We start from the raw sequence: 17639 nt of genomic DNA, 5'->3' as shown, positions 1-17639 counted from the left end.
ATAAACTGTTTTTTGACCACAAAGTAAAAAACAAACCAATTGCTAAAGCTAACATTTTGTTTGTTCATAACAAGTACCTGTAAGACTTGTATAAAATTTATCAGGCTCAGCCACAAACCCACCCATGAGGAAATGGTGAGGATTTCTTTCATTTCCGCAATACTCAGCCAGAGTCGACTCTATGCGGATGGTGAACTTCTTTGGGATGTTGTACCAACAGTACCTAAAAGTGAGCAAAACTTTGATCCTTTTTGCATCAAGCATGTTTACCACTATTGAAAATTTTTATAAAGATTTAGTACAGGAGAAAATACAGTTAGATGCAATTTTGAAAATGGTTATTATAGCCAAATGTTTTACTAAAAAGCCTGCAAAAAAAAACATTTGGTGAGTACTGATTTACTGAACTTACTGGCTAATATAATTTCAGTGTATTACAAATTGGTTTCACTATTTTAGACTGAAACTTCAAACAAAAATGAACGTGCCAAATCTTCTGAATTTTTACCCAAACAGTTCAGTGATGAAATTGAGTTCATTACTAGTTATGAAGGCCTCTACAAGCGGTAAACTAGTGAAGATTTGAGGAGACACTGGACAGTGATTTTTGGCTACAGTAAGCATCAGAAATATTACAGACTCTATAACCTTCGATTAGACAACAATTATGTACATACATTACTAACTGAATTGAACGTAAGAGACAGATTCAATAATGGTTAAAATTTAAGCTACATGCTTCAATTGAATTTGAGCAATAAATCAATAAAATAAACTGATTGCGATACTGGCACACCAGTGCAGGGCATGACAAACTTTGTAATGTTCTGTTGTTAAGAGAAAGGGAACTGACTATGAAAATTGTTTGAATAATTCTCTCAAAAGCAGTTTATAGAAAAAGCAACTTGGTCAAGACCATCAATCGTTTGGTCTCTGCATGTGTTAACCAGCATCATCATCTATCTGTATCTATTATAAAATCATTCTATCAAATTTCCAAAGACTTCACCAGGCTACATCAAATTTAACAAAGCAGTAGTATCAGCTGATTTGAATAGTTCTAGAAGCCCTATCAAAACAACCTTTGCTTATTCTGCGTGGTTGCTTACAATCGAAAAGAAAGAAATAATTTTGGAATTTAGCAAAAAAACAATATTTTAGTATCTTCAAAGCACTGGGAAGGAAACAAAAAACTTCAATGGGGTATCACTCAAAGAGTTAGCAAATATTGAAAAAAATATTTGACATACCAATAAAGTTTTCTAAATGAGAAAAATGAGATTTCATTTGTGGCTACACAAGTTTATTGTTCACAAACCAATTATGAAGAAAATGTGTGCTTTGCACAAAACTTGTAACTTCTCTTTGACTGCATACATGTGTATGTTTCTCGCAGACCAAACATATATATTCTTCAGGCGTTTACTCACTGCCAAAACCATATTTGAGAGCATAAAAGACATTGGAATTGTAGTGAATGACAATTGAAAGCATTATTCATACATACATACATGTAGCTGTTTTTGACATTGAAAACTATCTTAAAACAACCCATTTATGAAAATCTACAAAACAATACAGTGGCTAGCTTAACACAAGCTAGCATCAGTATCTGGGTACTCCTACATTACTGGTTATAAATCACCACAAACATTCCTCAATGACGAAGACGATGAACAATATAATTTGATATAACTATCAAGGCATCACAGACTTTCAGAAGGTTGCATCAGAATTTAAAAAAACCTAGTGTATAACATAATCAATCGTATATTGATTATTCCTTACATAACAATTCAATATTGAAAACTGTACACTGACAGAGAAAAATCATTTGTTGTAAAACATGTAATCTTTGAACTGATAAAATCTTTAAGGATCTCCAAAAAGCGACATCATGAAAGCAACCTATCAACATTTACCTAATCTTCTTTCCCATATATATTAGTGTATAACAACTCTAAATGATCAGTTTTCTGTACATTGTAATGCCTATAACAATTCTGATTAACATTGTTTATAATTTACCATAATCATGCCATTACCATTAGAACACAGCATTCCCGCTATAATTGTTGATTTGGGTAGGGCGGGAAAGTCTACATTTATATCAAGAATGATACGATTTCATAAAAAATGATAATGCCTACACTGAAGAAAGTTTATTTTTGTTATAGTGATTGGTGACCATTGTACTAGTCTGAGTGCTTTAAAGCTGTTGAATTTCACTAACATATCATTAAATAAATAAATTAAATAATTATATAATAAATAAATAAAATGTTAGCTATGATGTTCTTTCAACAAAATGCAGTGAAAAAATAGAGATGATGTTTACAAAAAACAGCCAGCATAGAAATGATAGCGTTATATTTATGACTCAAAATACATTTTATTGCACTAAACACTTAAGGACATGTCACTCAGTATATCATATTTAGTAATATTTAAACATCATAGAGATGTAAACTAAATCATATATCTTTCCATGCAAATGTATGGAAAAAAGTCTAATTTATTAATCAAAGCCTTCAATTATGCTATATCAGTACTATTTGGTTACCTCTTCTTAGAAATAAAAAAAGAAGAAAGAGAAAGAGAGAGAAAAAAAGAGGGAAAAAAGAGAGGGAGAAAAAAAGGAAAAGAGATGGAGGAAGGAAGAGAGGGGAAAGGTGAAAACCAGAAAAAGGAGAAAAAAAGAGGGAAGGAAAAAGGAAAAGTGAAGAAAAGAGGAAAATAAAAAAAGAAAGAGAGGGAGGAAAAGAGAAAAAAGGGAGAGAGGAAAAAAGAGAGGAAAAGCAAGAGAGGGAGAAAAAGAGATGAAAAGAGAAGGGGAGGAAAGGGAGAGAGGGAGGAAAAGAAAGAAAGGCAGAAAAAGAAGAAAAGGGAGAGCGAGAAAAAAAAGGAAAAAGGGAGAAAGGGAGGGCAAGAGGTAAAGGAAGAGAGAAAGCAAAATAAAAAGGGAGAGAGGGAGCAAAAGAGGGAGAGGTAAAAAAAAAAAGGAAAGAGAGAATTTTAGGAAGAAGAAAAGAGAGAGAGACAAAATCTCTGAGTAAGAGAAAAAAGGTACTTCATGAGAGAACAAGGTATTTCTTCAATATATTCAATAGCAAGACCTACTGATGGTCTCACTCAAATATTCCGAACAACCATTTTCCTTCTTTTAACAAGTGTTAACAAGGATTAATAGTGTGGGCAATAGGGTTGTGAGGATCATCTTGAGTTTAAAAAGCTCAATACCATGGCAAGTTAAAAAGTTTTGAACCAATTTTCTGCCATTGAGTCTCCCGATCAAAGTTGGTTTACACTACAGATCTGCTTATTCTCACCAAATAATACCAAGTAACTACAAAATAACAAAATTACAGCATAGTAGAACAAGAGAAATAGCAATGGTACATCAAAGCTCTTCAATAAGTTAGCATATAGAGCTAAGTACTAAATCAACTTACCTAATCTTGATTTACCTTATGTTGATGTACTACATGTATACAGCATTACAGACCTTACGTAAATAACCAACACTTATCTTATACAATCTCTTATCATGACACAAAATAACTTGCATAATCTATCACCAAACAACTCTTAAAAATTCTATATGGTGTTTACGGTGTTTTCTATTAACTACATTATATTTCATATCTCCCAAAATAGCACTATGATTAACTCTTAATCAAAGCTGATCTAAAATTGAACACAATCAATAATGCTGTTTCAGTCACAAAGTCCTACAGCCTCCTTTAAAAAGTTTATCAAAGTTTTAGATAAATTATAACAAATTAACTAAATCACTATTGATGCTGATCTGATACAAAAGCAGAAATGGCATAAGAATATATATCAATATAGTTAATATGTACAATTTATATAAAAAAAAATATATATATATATAAAATTTATTCATGTAAAACCTTAGATAAAAAACAACTTCATTACTATTAGTTTCATGTCTGTTACGCAGACAATCATCAGACTGATGATTGTCTGCGTAACAGACATGAAGCTAATAGTAATGAAGTTGTTTTTTATCTAAGGTTTTACATGAATAAATTTTATATTTAAGCTCTGATCACTCATTGAGCACTATTTGCCAGCTTTAACACACTACATTGGAATATATATATATATATATATATATATATAATATATATATATTATATATATATATATGTATAGTATATATATATATATGTATATATACATACATATATATATATATATATGTGTGTGTGAGTATGTATATATATATATATATGTATATATATATATATATATATATATATATATATATATATATATATATATATATATATATATATATATATATATATATATATATATATACTAAGTTCTTATATATAAATATATATATATATACTGTATATATATACTGTATATATATATATATATATTTTTATTACATATGTGTGTTGATGCTTAATAAAAGTTTCGTGACTAAATATCAAAAGATAATTTTGAATGTGTTTAAAGTTAAATAAGGTTAAAATTGTTTTTTTAATCCTTTGTTGTTATTTATACTATATTTAGTTTTCTTTAGCAATAGCTTGTATGTATTCTTACGTTATTACCTGTAGTGCTTGAGAGGCAAATGTATGGGTTGACTACAATAAATATAATAATTGATAAGTGCAACTGAAACGTTTTAAAATGGTGGCAGCATGGATGGAAATTTTGTTCAATAGAAAAAAGAATTATGTAACTGTAGTGTCATTAAAATTAGTGCCAAAGGAGTGGTTTTTTGTAATATCAAACACCATACAATGTTATTGTCTTATAGCTTTACTTCGTACTTTACTTGGTACATCCATTAACTGTCGAAATCATTTACTGTGGTGTTGTAACTATGATATTTTGCTTGTACTGTGTGTTTACAAATGTTTATATTTATTAGTCAGTTAGCATGTTATCAATGAAATAGAGGTATGAAAAGGAATCTAGGTCAATAAGTAACAAGAGCTAGAAAAGGAATTACAAGTAGAGTATTAATAACAAAATTTGAGTTGAAAAGGACTGACACAGAGAACTTGTAATATGCAACATTTTGATTGATGGACTGTTTAAGAAATGATAACTTGTCAAACGTCAAACTCTATAACCAGTTTCAAGATGTTCAGTTCATTGAGAGTTGTCTGCCCTACTAGTATTTGATAAATTTGTAGGGGTTATCTAATCTATCAGTGGCAGAATACTCATTTTAATGATAGTTTGACCTATCACAAGCTATCGTATATTGTATGTTTGACCAAAATTCGTTTCAACTCTGTAACAAGCTGTTATGTTTTGTACAATGCCACAATAGGTGAATAGTAACAGGTGAAAGGTCACTACATGTGCTAAATGATAGGCTAAAAACTAAAAGGTAAGTTTACAAAATTTAATTTAATTTTAAACTACCCTTACTTATTAGCTTCAAAAAGGATCATTGAGAATTTGAGCTTTTCATTTCTGGAACATTTTAAAGCATAAAATTAGCCTTTGTCACCAGCCAATTTAGCAACTGAGATGCAATGCTAATGCAATAATGACATAATGAGATAATTCACAATTAATGAAATAATGAGCATAATGAGATGCAATGCTAATATTTTTCAAACAATGCAAAACTAATTTAGCTATAACTCTTGTAGCTATTTCTCATAGAAAATACTCATAGAAATAATCATAGAAATACTCCTAGCATGAACATAAAAGTACTCTCATCTACAAAGTAGCTTTCTATTCTTTCCTTAACTCTCTGCTCAATCTCTCGGGATTTAGTCTTTAGCTCTACCTCAAGTCCTGCAAAATTTAAATTCGTGGACAAAGTGAAAATATTTATTATTGCACAATCTTTCGGTTGGGTATTTTAGTCAACAGACCTTTAAACCAATCAGGATCTTCCCTCAGTTTTCAGTTGATTTTCCTGGAGGTGGATTACCTTTTAAGAGTACATCTCAAAGCATTGGGTCATAAATAACATTCAAGCACAACTCATTAAAAACCTTAACTTTTGGAGGACCACTCTTTTTTCCCAACTGCTTCTTTATTTTGTCTATCTGATCTAAAATGTGACAATAACAGATAACACTGATTTGTTATTCTGTGAGGTGTGTCTTCTACGCAATGATGACATAATACTGATTTATATATTTTTTATACAGTCAAACATGAATAGCTCACCCTCGGATAGCTCGAACACATGGTTAACTTGAACGGAATTTTTTGATCCGTTCCCACACAATGATAAATTGCTTTAGATAACTCAACCTCAACTCGGTTAACTCGAACAGTTTTTTGCCCAACGGCTACCGAAACGGTTGTTATCGCTTTAGAATATCACTTTATTTCAAGCCATACAGATAAACTTCAATTTTTTGTAATTCATAGGCGTTGTTATTACAACCATCAGCAAAAATATTTTTGTCAACAACTTTTCTAAAGGTTTGGTGAAATTTGATTTTTAATAAACATCCGCTTAGCGATGGTCCTTCAGAAGCAAGGAAAAGTGAGGTAACCTTCGCATAAACTTCAAGAAAAATTGGCAAAAGTGATCTTGGTTAAAACATTCAAAAGAAAAAGATATCTTTTTTTCTGAGAATTTCAAAAACGATCAAATTTTGCCAATTTTAATCTAAAAAACGTCCTGGCAATAACATCACCTCAAACAACAAACCAATCTCAAGTGAAAAAAAAAATCTCCATACTTTTTCGTTAAAAAAGTTTTAAACTTTACTTCAGAAGCATTTAATTTGAGACAAACCATTTGTGCTTTTGATTTATATTATAGTTTGTATATGTACATGTATCTACTAATAAATAAATAAATACATGGACTTGTGACAGTGCTCTGATTACTTGAACGCTCTGATAACTCGAACACTTTCACTCGGTCCCGTGAAGTTCGAGTTATCCATGGTTGACTGTATTTTGTTCTGTTAGAATACACATATGCATGCTTTCACGACTAATGCTGGGTCTTCTAAAATAAAAGGTCTGGCTGTCTGTCCAATTGAAACGTTCAACTAAAATTTTGCTAAGCAGCAGAACAATTATTGTCTATGGTTAGTGTGTATCAGGCATTTAGTTTTATACTTTCCAATTTAGCAATTGATTTTTAACTAGTTTGCTCCTTACATACAATTTTCATTATTTAGGGGGACTGAAGGCTACGACGTTTTCCCATAATCTATATAATGGCATATTCTTGTTTAAAATTTTGGAAAATCTTCTCGGCAATCTACAACACTAACCGTGTCTATGATGACCCTTTGAATCTATCTTATGAGAGGTAAATATAAAGACAAGTACGATAGAATGCTAGTCTTGCAAAATAAAATATCACAACACTAGATGAAAATTTATTTCATAACCTTGAAATCTCAGCAATTAAAACGAAACTATCTGCAAAAGTGCAAATATGTCTAGTAAACAGCCTCAAATTTAATCTATTTCATTCCTTGGTTTACTGGAAATCTACATGTAGTTGTTTTTGACTAAGAAAAGTGCTGGTCTGTGCAAGCTACAGTTGTACTGTAACTGGTCTATGTTAAATGCACTACATCAAGGGTATATCTATGTAATTTCATTATGCTTGCAAAAGAACATCATCAAAACTTAATCGCTGTTAAAACAGTCAGGATTTCAGGTTAAAACAGCTTAGGAGTTGCAGTGAAAGGACAACTACTTGCAATTTTTTGCCTTTTTTGTACCACATCAATTAAATTTTCAGCTTATTTATGAAACTTAGCTGGTTGTCTGCAGCTACTTTTAGTACAACTACTGACAGTATAAACCTCAACTGTAACAAATACAGATATCCTTACTACAAAGTGGTTCTATTTATAGACATAATAACAAATGCCGGCGTTACCCAAGTAATAAAAAGAAAGTTTAAAAAGAAAATTTTTTAACATATAACTACAATTACTATTCTAACTGTTAAACTTCATACCATGAGAAATGTGTTTTTGTGCAGTTCAAATGAAATAAGAGAAAAAACAAAACAACTGTATAGGTTTCAAAACTTTTTTCAAACAGCTGTAACTTTTAAATTTCATATCATGAACAAATTGTTTTGTTGAAATACATTGTAAAGTTAAAAAAAATAATCAGAATGTTTACATATCACATGATATTACATTACATATTATATACTATCACTATGCACTATAAATGAAAAGCGGATACCTTTCTCTTTGCTATTATTAATGTAAAGCTAGCTATATTCATAAATATTTACATATTATATTTGCATTTATTTGAACATGATATCGAGCTTTAGGGCTTAGCTGCTCTACACAATTGTTCTGGCTCACAATTGAATGCTATCAATGATAAAAGGAGACAAGCTACACTAGTTGTTAGCTGACTCCACCATTAATGCTGCTTCTAGCTGTTACTAGCTCTTACAGCTGCCTGGGACACTCATCTGTCAGCACATTATTATACTGAATGTCTAGTTAGAAATGGCAGCACACGCTGATGTAATCTTCTCAAGTTTATTCATGATATCAAGTCATAAGCTGGATGGTATCTGTTCTGTGTAAGAAAATATATATTGGCTGTCAACCTTGCAATTTAATGTGACATCTGAAGCTAAGATACTAGCATGGAGTAGGAAACAAGTTTTATTTAATGTTGCAACTATTTCGATAATGTTTTTGTAATTAAATTTTCTTCTGTAGTAAAAAGATTTTTAAACCAAATCAGTTTGCATTATAATCTTTGCTCTACCACCACAGCTTTGATTTTATCTGATCCCGAAACATGTTTCCTATAATAGAATGGGTAATTGGAAACTGGTTACAAGTACCTGCTGATGCCAGTCACACTTTAGGACAGTGTTACCATTGACTAGTGCAAATAACCTCAGCTATGCTGCGTGTTTGCCTAACAAAATCAATACAATTTTCTAGCCACTTTCTGTATCGTTCATACAGGCAGTTACCAATCCAACTTTCAAAAATTGAAAGAAGCAAACTTTTCATTTATTGAAAATTAATATTTATTAAAATACAAGTATCTAATGAAGATGAATAAAATAGCCACTAGAGCGAAGCATTTAAAAATTAACAAAAATAAATTATAAAACATAAATTAAAACAATATGTTAATAAAAGTTCAGGTAAAAGCAACAAGCAGGTTAGTAGTAACAGACTAGTAAATATTGAATTTATTAATAACATTACTATAAAAAATATCAAGTAACAGTATACTGGAAATGATCATATATTCACAATACCTATCACCTCTACAATATACCTATCACCTTCATCACATAATGAATTTAAAGTTTATGTGCTACTTTTTGACTTTGGCCAGAGCCTTTCACTGATCTATCGCTAAGTCTTCGTGCGCAAATTTGTCGTGACACACGGAGTGAACAAATTTTAAGTTGTCTTTAGTGAATAATCGCTTATAAAAAAAATCTTTGTCAATATTTTTACTCTTCTTTCCTTTAATGTCTTTCACTAGTTTTTCCAATGCATTTTTCTGTTGCTCCCTGCAACAAAAAATACAGCGCCTTACCAAAGAAGCTAAAATCAATGCAACAATTAAATGACTACAAAGTATGTTGGGTCGTTGTTCAATAACTTCTGGAATTCTGGGTTTCTACACATTCAAAGAAAAAAGGGAGTAGAGGGAGGTAAAGAGATAAACAGAGGGAGTGAAATGAAAGCAAGGGAGTGAGAGAGGGGAATGGGGATAAACGGGACAAGTGAAGGGGAGATATAAGAAGGGAATAAAAAAAGTGATGGAAGGAAAAGGGGTAATAAAGATAAAGGAAGACAAAGAAAACTTCTCTGAGTGAGAAAAAAAGGTAGAGTTTATAAGGGAAAAATATCAAATAACATTATACTTTAAATGATCATATATTCACAATACCTATCACCTCTACAATATACCTTTTTTTCTACAAATACATATCACTTCTACAATATACACACCACCTCTACAATATACCTATCACCTCTATAATATACTTATTACTTCTACAATATACTTATCACCTTCATACTTATCACTGTTGGTCTTTGATCAGAGCCATCCCCTTCTGTCTGTCGTCCCCTGTCTGTCGTTCCCAGTCTGTCGCTAACTGTTTATGCACGGATTTGGTATGACACACAGAGTGAACAAACTTTATGTTCTCTCTAGTGAATAAACGCTTATAGTAAGAATCTGTATCAATTTCATCTTTTTCTATGAATGTGGGGGATAGCCGTAAAGCTATCTTGGCCAAACTCAGAACCCCTTGTGTTTGCCAAGCTACATCGGTTTTCCTCTTCTGAGGCTGCTTTTACAAGCAGAGCAGGAAGTCTGCCAGAGTCTGACTTCTAAATGGTACCTGTAAGGTTTGGCGCAATTTCACTGCTGCTACCAGTGTCAAAGATTTTACCCGCCTTTACTTAAGGCATGATCTAGATTGTAATAAATGTTGCATAAATGTAAAAAAAGAGTGTGGTTTTTCATTTGTTTTATTCCGAAGGAAATTCCATTAGTCGTGGAGCTGCAATTACTCTGCCTTCCTACCAACAGCGCTCCCTATATATACACATATATTAACCTCGGACCGTATAATGGAACCAGGTAGGAAACCATATAAGAATAACGATTAACAGAGTCGCTAACACATTAGCTTAGTTACGGCCAAACTAACAAGTTATTAGAAACAAGACACTTGACACCTAATAAAGACACACACAATATGCAAAAGATATATAAGAGTAATTATATGCGAGAATATAAAACCTCAGAAATAAATTTGTGGCCTGGCATCCGCCACATTTCTCAAGTTTATTCATTATATAAATTTATAGACTGTATGGTATCTATTATGTGCAAAAAATATCTAGTGGCTGTCAACCTTACAATGTAATGCCACACATGAAATTAAGATACTAGCATAGAGTAGGAGACAACTTTTATTTAATGATACAATTTTGAGAGGTTGCCTTCAAAATTATGTTGTTGCCTGTATTACAATATAAAAAAATTAAGTTAGTTTGCTAGTTTTCTATCAAAAACAGTTTTGATCTAGTCCCGAACCACGTTTCTTATAATAGAATGTTTGTTTGGGAAGTGGTTACACGACAGAATACAATAAACGCGGCTTGTCACTTTCTGTAATGTCCATACAAATAGTTATCCGTCCCACTTTGAAGAATCTAGAGAGAAGAAAACTTTTCATTTATTAAAGTATTAATTAAAAATCACATATTTAGAGAAAATAAATAAAATAAATATTTACTAGAGCCACGCAAATAAAAATAAACAAACCTGAAATATACAAGTTAAAACAAAATATCAAGAAAAGTTCAGGTAAACAAGAAGATTAGTAGTTACAAACTAGTAGATATTGAATCTATTAATAACATTGCCATCCAACATATTAAGTAACAGTATATTGTAGATGACTATATATTCATAATACCTATTACCTCTACGATATACCTATCACTTTCATCACATAATGAATTTAGAGTTTATATGCTACTCTTCGTCTTTGGCCAGAGCCTTCTCCTGATCTATCTCCGATTGTTCGTGCGCGAATTTGTCGTGACACACAGGGTGAACAAGTTTTATGTTGTCTCTAGTGAATAATTGCTTATAGTAAGAATCTGTGTTTTCACTCTTCTTTTCTTTAATGTCTTTCACTAGTTTTTCCACTACATCTTTCTGTTGCTCCCTGCAAGAAAGAATACAACACCTTACCAAAGAAGCTAAAATCAGTGAAACAATTAGATGAATACAAAGTATGCTGGGTCATTGCTGAATGACTTCTGGAACTCTGGACCCCTACACATCCAAAAGAAAAAGGGAGTGAAGGGAGGTAAAGAGATAAACAGAGGGAGTAAAATGAGAACAAGGGAGTGAAAGAAGGGGAAGGGGGGTAGAAGGAACGAGTGAAAGGGAGATATAAGAAGAGAATAAAAAAAAAAGATGGAGGGAAAAGAGGTAATAAAGAAAAAGGAAAATAAAGGGAGTATTTCTGAATGAGAAAGAAAAGAGGTAGGGTTCATAAGATAATAAAGTATTCCTTCAACACCTCAGGTTTTAAACCTCAAATGAGTAAGAGAGAGAATGGAGGTAGAGAGGAATAGAAGAAAGGGAGAGCGATAAAGATATACAGTGAGAAAGATAGGGTGAGAAAAAAAGGAAAAAGAAGAAGCATATCTGAATGAGAAAGACAAAAAGGTAGAGTTTATAGAAGTAAAAGGTCATTTTTGAGCATATTCAATGGTCATGCTTACCGGTGGTCAAACTCCCATGTGCTAAACATTAGTCGTGCCCTTCGGGACAAGTAAGGGTTAATCAAGTGACCTAGGTGAAGGTCTTTTCCGAAGTTAATATTTTTGTTATAAGGACAGCTTTCAGATCGGTAGTCCTACAAAAACAACATCTCTTATATTATATCTGCATACGTTCACGCTAAAAACAGAGAGCATGAAACATAATGGATAAGATGTTTCCTGCTATGGTGTCTACATCGAGTGACAAAAACTATTGCTGTAGTTTTAGAAAATTTTTAAACATGTACAAATTTGTCATAAGTTGAAACTTCTGTTAAAACTTTATTTCAAACAGAGAATTGTGCAGAAACGCAGATTATCCCATTCATGATAGGTTACTTATTATATATGAATTTGAAATAATACTTTGGAGTTTTAAACTCAGCTGCTAGGAGAAAAAGAAAAGTTTATCACACCAACACCAAACAAATTCTAATGACTCTTTGTAGTCAGATTAACATCCAACTTTAATTAATAGATCAAGTCTTCTTCAAGAGAGAAGACTAGGAAGAGGCTTGAATTATGAATTGTTCATTTGCTTGCATATAGCTTTGAGCAGTGTTTAGGTGCTACTTTTGATTTATGTTTCCCTGATGTTACGAAACATTAATCTCAAACATATAAACAACGTTTTTGTTTTCACAGTCTTCTGTTTTGTTATTATATATGAGGCATGACATGTTGTCAAGTATAAGCTAAGAGCTCGAATATTTAAAGTTTTTCATAAACATCCTAACAAGTGAAAATTGTAAAAGTGGATTTGCAAACAGATGAGTAATAGAGTTTTAGCTAAAGGTTTGCAATTCACTAAAATATATAGTAAAACTTCCTTCAAGTAATGTATGTGTTTAGTAGAAATTTAAATCTTTTTTGTAAATTAAACCTTTGTAATTTACAGAGATTTACATAATATATGTAAATATTTTTACATAATAATACAGATATTATGTTACACACAGTATCTGTATAATGTTACACACCTATTTCGAAGGTAGGACTATCCACATAGTACATTGTAATGTTACATTTTCTTGCAGACCATATCCTCCAAAATACACTAAAGTTATTGTAGGTAACTATAGTTACTAAGGCTAACATAGTGTAGGGTTTTGTTACCATTATTGTTTTTTTAATGATGATGGCTTTTACTGATTTTTACCGCTAGGCGATTGCATTAGATAATTACTATTGGTTTCCATGCAATTATATACGCCTATACAATATTTTCGCCTTAAAATGTCAGCACTGAAATGAACTAAAATCATATAATTGTATACCAAATAACCTTTATTGTAGTCATAGCAAAACAGACTATATTTAGCCATTACATGCTAAGTATTTCCCATTTACATTCAAACACATTTACAGTTTTATTTTTTTTCCAAATTAATTTCACCAAAACACTTCTTTCAAAATATGGAACCTAAAAGTTACAGTTGTTTGAAAAAGTTTGAAAACCTTAATAGTTGTTTTTGTTTTTTTTCTGTTAACCCACTTGAGCTGAACAAAAAGCACTTTTTTCATGATATGAAGTCTAAAAGTTGAAATCGTAAATGTTGTACATGTTAAATAATTTTTTTTCTGTCCAACAAGCTTTTAATTACCTGGGCAACACCGGGCATTCAGAAGTTGTTATATAAAAACATGTTTATCAGTTGTTGCTTGTTAGGATGTTCATTATTAGCTAAACTGCGAATAAAGCTGAACTGATATAGCGGCAAAATAGCACATGAAAATTTTTGATATTTTGTCGTAATCGGTACAATCATGAAATTTTAATTTCGTGAGAAATTATTGTTAATATTGTATGGTGGAAAACAAATTTGTCTGAGTATGGCGAGGACGACAAAGCATCGTGTTTCATAAAGTTTGGCGAAAAATAGTTTATAACATGGGCATCGTAATTTGTGAGCACAATGTATCAAATAATACGTCATTTAGCGAGTACAATCGAGAAAAGTGTATATAGTACATGATAAGAGTGATAGAATGCTAAAGACTGTGTAGCTTAGTGGTTAAATATGTGGTTAGAAATTTGTGGTTGCTATCTCCATGAGTTCAAATCTACCGCGAATTGAGGTTTTCATTTTAAAATTTCATTAGCCATATCTAGGCAGATTGAAAGACACTGAGATTTATAAATATACACTAGCTGGGCTTTCCGGTGTTGCCTGGGTATTAAACACCATCTTATAAACAATGTGACTTAATAAGAGTAGCTTGTCACTTGCTATTATCCTGGAAAATTGCCAATTAATAGTTTGAGTAAGCTTACTAATAAGAGCTATACCTCTCCGTGATGTTATGCCAACACCTCGCGTAGTAACGGAAAGCAGTAGCGCAATTGCTCCCTTATAGCGACATATATCATCTCGCGAATTTAACAATCTCTGTGACCGAATTGGTACGGCCTCAGACTGACCAAACGGAGGGTCTGAGATCAAATCTTTTTCATTACGAATTTTTTATTCCAAGATTCTAGCTAGTAGTAACAGTTACGTATAGCTGGTCATACCAAAAACAAATGGCAGATGACAAACTTTGGGTAATATATAAATAGATGTATATATAAACACTAGTCTCTGACAACAAAAACTTGAAAAAGTTGAGCAATGAGTAAGCCCAATAAATTCTTTAACTGCCAACTTGACATGATTACTGAAGAGCCAACAAGGAGTTATGTGCTCCCAAAATTTAAACTCTATAGCATCCATCTTGTGATGTATTATGACCCATCAATTTCTATTTTGTAATAGTCAAACCATTACTGACCAAAAATAACTATATTTTTTCAACGATGAATAAAAAATCATTAAGAATGTAATCTCTAAAGATATTTTTTTCAATTTTAAAATAATTTATGTTATTTGTTTCCAATATGCCATAAGCATGAAAGTTCTTCACATGTGTTTTATTTAAAAATTTCCTGACAAACATGAAAAATATAGGAAAAAATATTAATTTGATAAAAACTCGTAAACTTTGAGATTTCCTTTAAGTTGAAAAACTGATATTGTAGTTATTTACATGTTGCACACAAACAACTCTGTTGACAGCATCAGTTGTTACTTTAACAAAAGAACAGTTTTGTGAGTTGCATTCTTTGAATTATACTAACTCGTTAAAAAATCCAGTTAGATAAATTTAACCAAGCAAAAGCTGAGTACTATATTAAGGTACTTAGACCTAATGCAAGTGAAAGACTGAATTAACCAATAATAACTTAATACTATATTTTGATGCACCAAATACACTGAAAAGTTTCTGACCAACCAGTTACTGCTCGTGGCATCAAAAGTTGTATGTTCTACAAGAAACTCACCCCTTTACACTCAAACCACCCGTCAGCATCACAGAATGCGCCTTTGTCATGGTGACTTTTAGCTAAATAGTGGGAGTTGTAGAGACAGTCTTTTGCTTCTAGTTTCGTTTGCCACTCCTCTATAATCTGTATCGCCAGTTGTTGCTCTTTTGTTACTTGTGCCTCTTTTTTTGTTTTTTCAACTTCTTTTTGCAATTCCTCTAGTTCTCCTGGTTTTTCTAGTTTCTTTCGTTCTTGTATTCTTTGTTCGTTTAGTGCTTTTAGCTTTTCGGTTTGTTCCTCCAATATTTTTTGCAATTTCTTTAGTTCTCCTCGTTTTCTTAGATGTTCCGGTACATCAAACTTGTCATACACGATTTTCTTTGTCTAAAATAATATAATAAAGTTAACTTCGTTGACGGCACAATGTGGTTCTTTCTTCAAAGACTGGCCTCAACTTTTGAATTTATACTTGTTTGCTTTCTTTGTTATGGTTTTGATAATTGTGGTATCTCCGTAAGAAGAGCCTCAATATTCTCTCACCATTCAGTCTAACAAAACAGGCCGGTATCTCATCTTCACATTTCTACCAGTATCGCGAGGTACCAGAATAGTCGTGTTCAAAGTTTTGATAGATAGCTTCCGCTGGGACAGTAACCTTTTTTATACACAAAAAAATTATTTTTGAGAATTGTCAATATTAATTCAACATATTCAGGATTTTTATTATGTTTTCTCAGTTCGTATTAATTGTATCATAACCAAATCATCTTTTATTGTAATCATAGCAAAACAGACTTAATTTAGCTATTACTTGCTAATTATTTTATACTTACGTCTAAACCCTTTTATAGTTGTTTTATTTATTTTTAAATTAGTTGTTCTGCACAACACACTTTTCTCATAATAAAAAGTTTGAAAGTTACAGTCATTTAACAATCTTTGAAAGCCTGTACAGTTGTTTTAGTTTCTCGTACATTTTTTCAACTTCACAAAACACTTTTCTCATGATATGAAGTCTAAATGTTAGAATGGCCAATGCTGTTATTTTTTAAATACAAATAAATTTTCTGACCAAAGAATTTTTTATTATCCAGGCAATGCCGAGTAGCACAGCTAGTATACATATATACAAGGAAAATTGTTTTCTCAACCCGGTTAACCCAAATGGGAGGTGATTTCTGTTTTAACTTGGGTCTCTTCCCGGAGACCCGAGAGTTTTGGCACTCACCTCAAGATCTTAGCTGCTCCCAATATATGTACATATATATACATATATATGTATATATACATATATATACATATATATATATATATATATATATATATATAAAATTGTTTCTTCACCTCGGATACCCCGTATGGGTAGTAAATTCTGCTCTAACTCGGGTCTCCTACCAGAGACCTGGGAGTTTGAGCACTCGCCTCAAGATCTTAGCTGTTCCCAATAGCGCACTTTTCTGCAACTCACCTGAGTTGATTGTTGTTGGTATTTGGGCAAGCCACATTTTATGCGCCGGTGTTATCGCACCCAGTGCCCCAATGACTACTGGGATTACAGTTGTTCTCACATTCCAGCATTTTTCAATTTCTTCTCCAAGAGGGAGATATTTCTCTACCTTTTCTTTTTCTTTGCTGGCTATATTGTAGTCATTGGGTACTGCTATATCTATTATAGTAGCCCTCTTGTTCTCCTTCTCTACCACCACTATATCTGGTTGGTTTGCTAGGACATGCTTGTCAGTTTGGATGTAGAAGTCCCAGAGGATCTTAGCGCGGTCATTTTCATTGACCTTACCAAGAGCTTCCCACCAGTGTTGTGGTTTATTAAGGCCATACTCATCACATGGACTTCTATACACAACACCTGCGACATGATTATGTCGCTCAGTGTATGCGTTCCCTGCTAGCTGCTTGCATCCACTGATGATGTGTTGGATGGTCTCAGGTGCATATATATATATATATATATATATATATATATATATATATATATATATATATATATATATATATATATATATATATACTCAAAATATGTAGGA

Source organism: Watersipora subatra, chromosome 9 (assembly GCF_963576615.1).
Source record: "Watersipora subatra chromosome 9, tzWatSuba1.1, whole genome shotgun sequence".
Lineage (NCBI taxonomy): Eukaryota > Metazoa > Bryozoa > Gymnolaemata > Cheilostomatida > Watersiporidae > Watersipora > Watersipora subatra.
Note: the sequence above shows the minus strand (reverse complement) of the source record.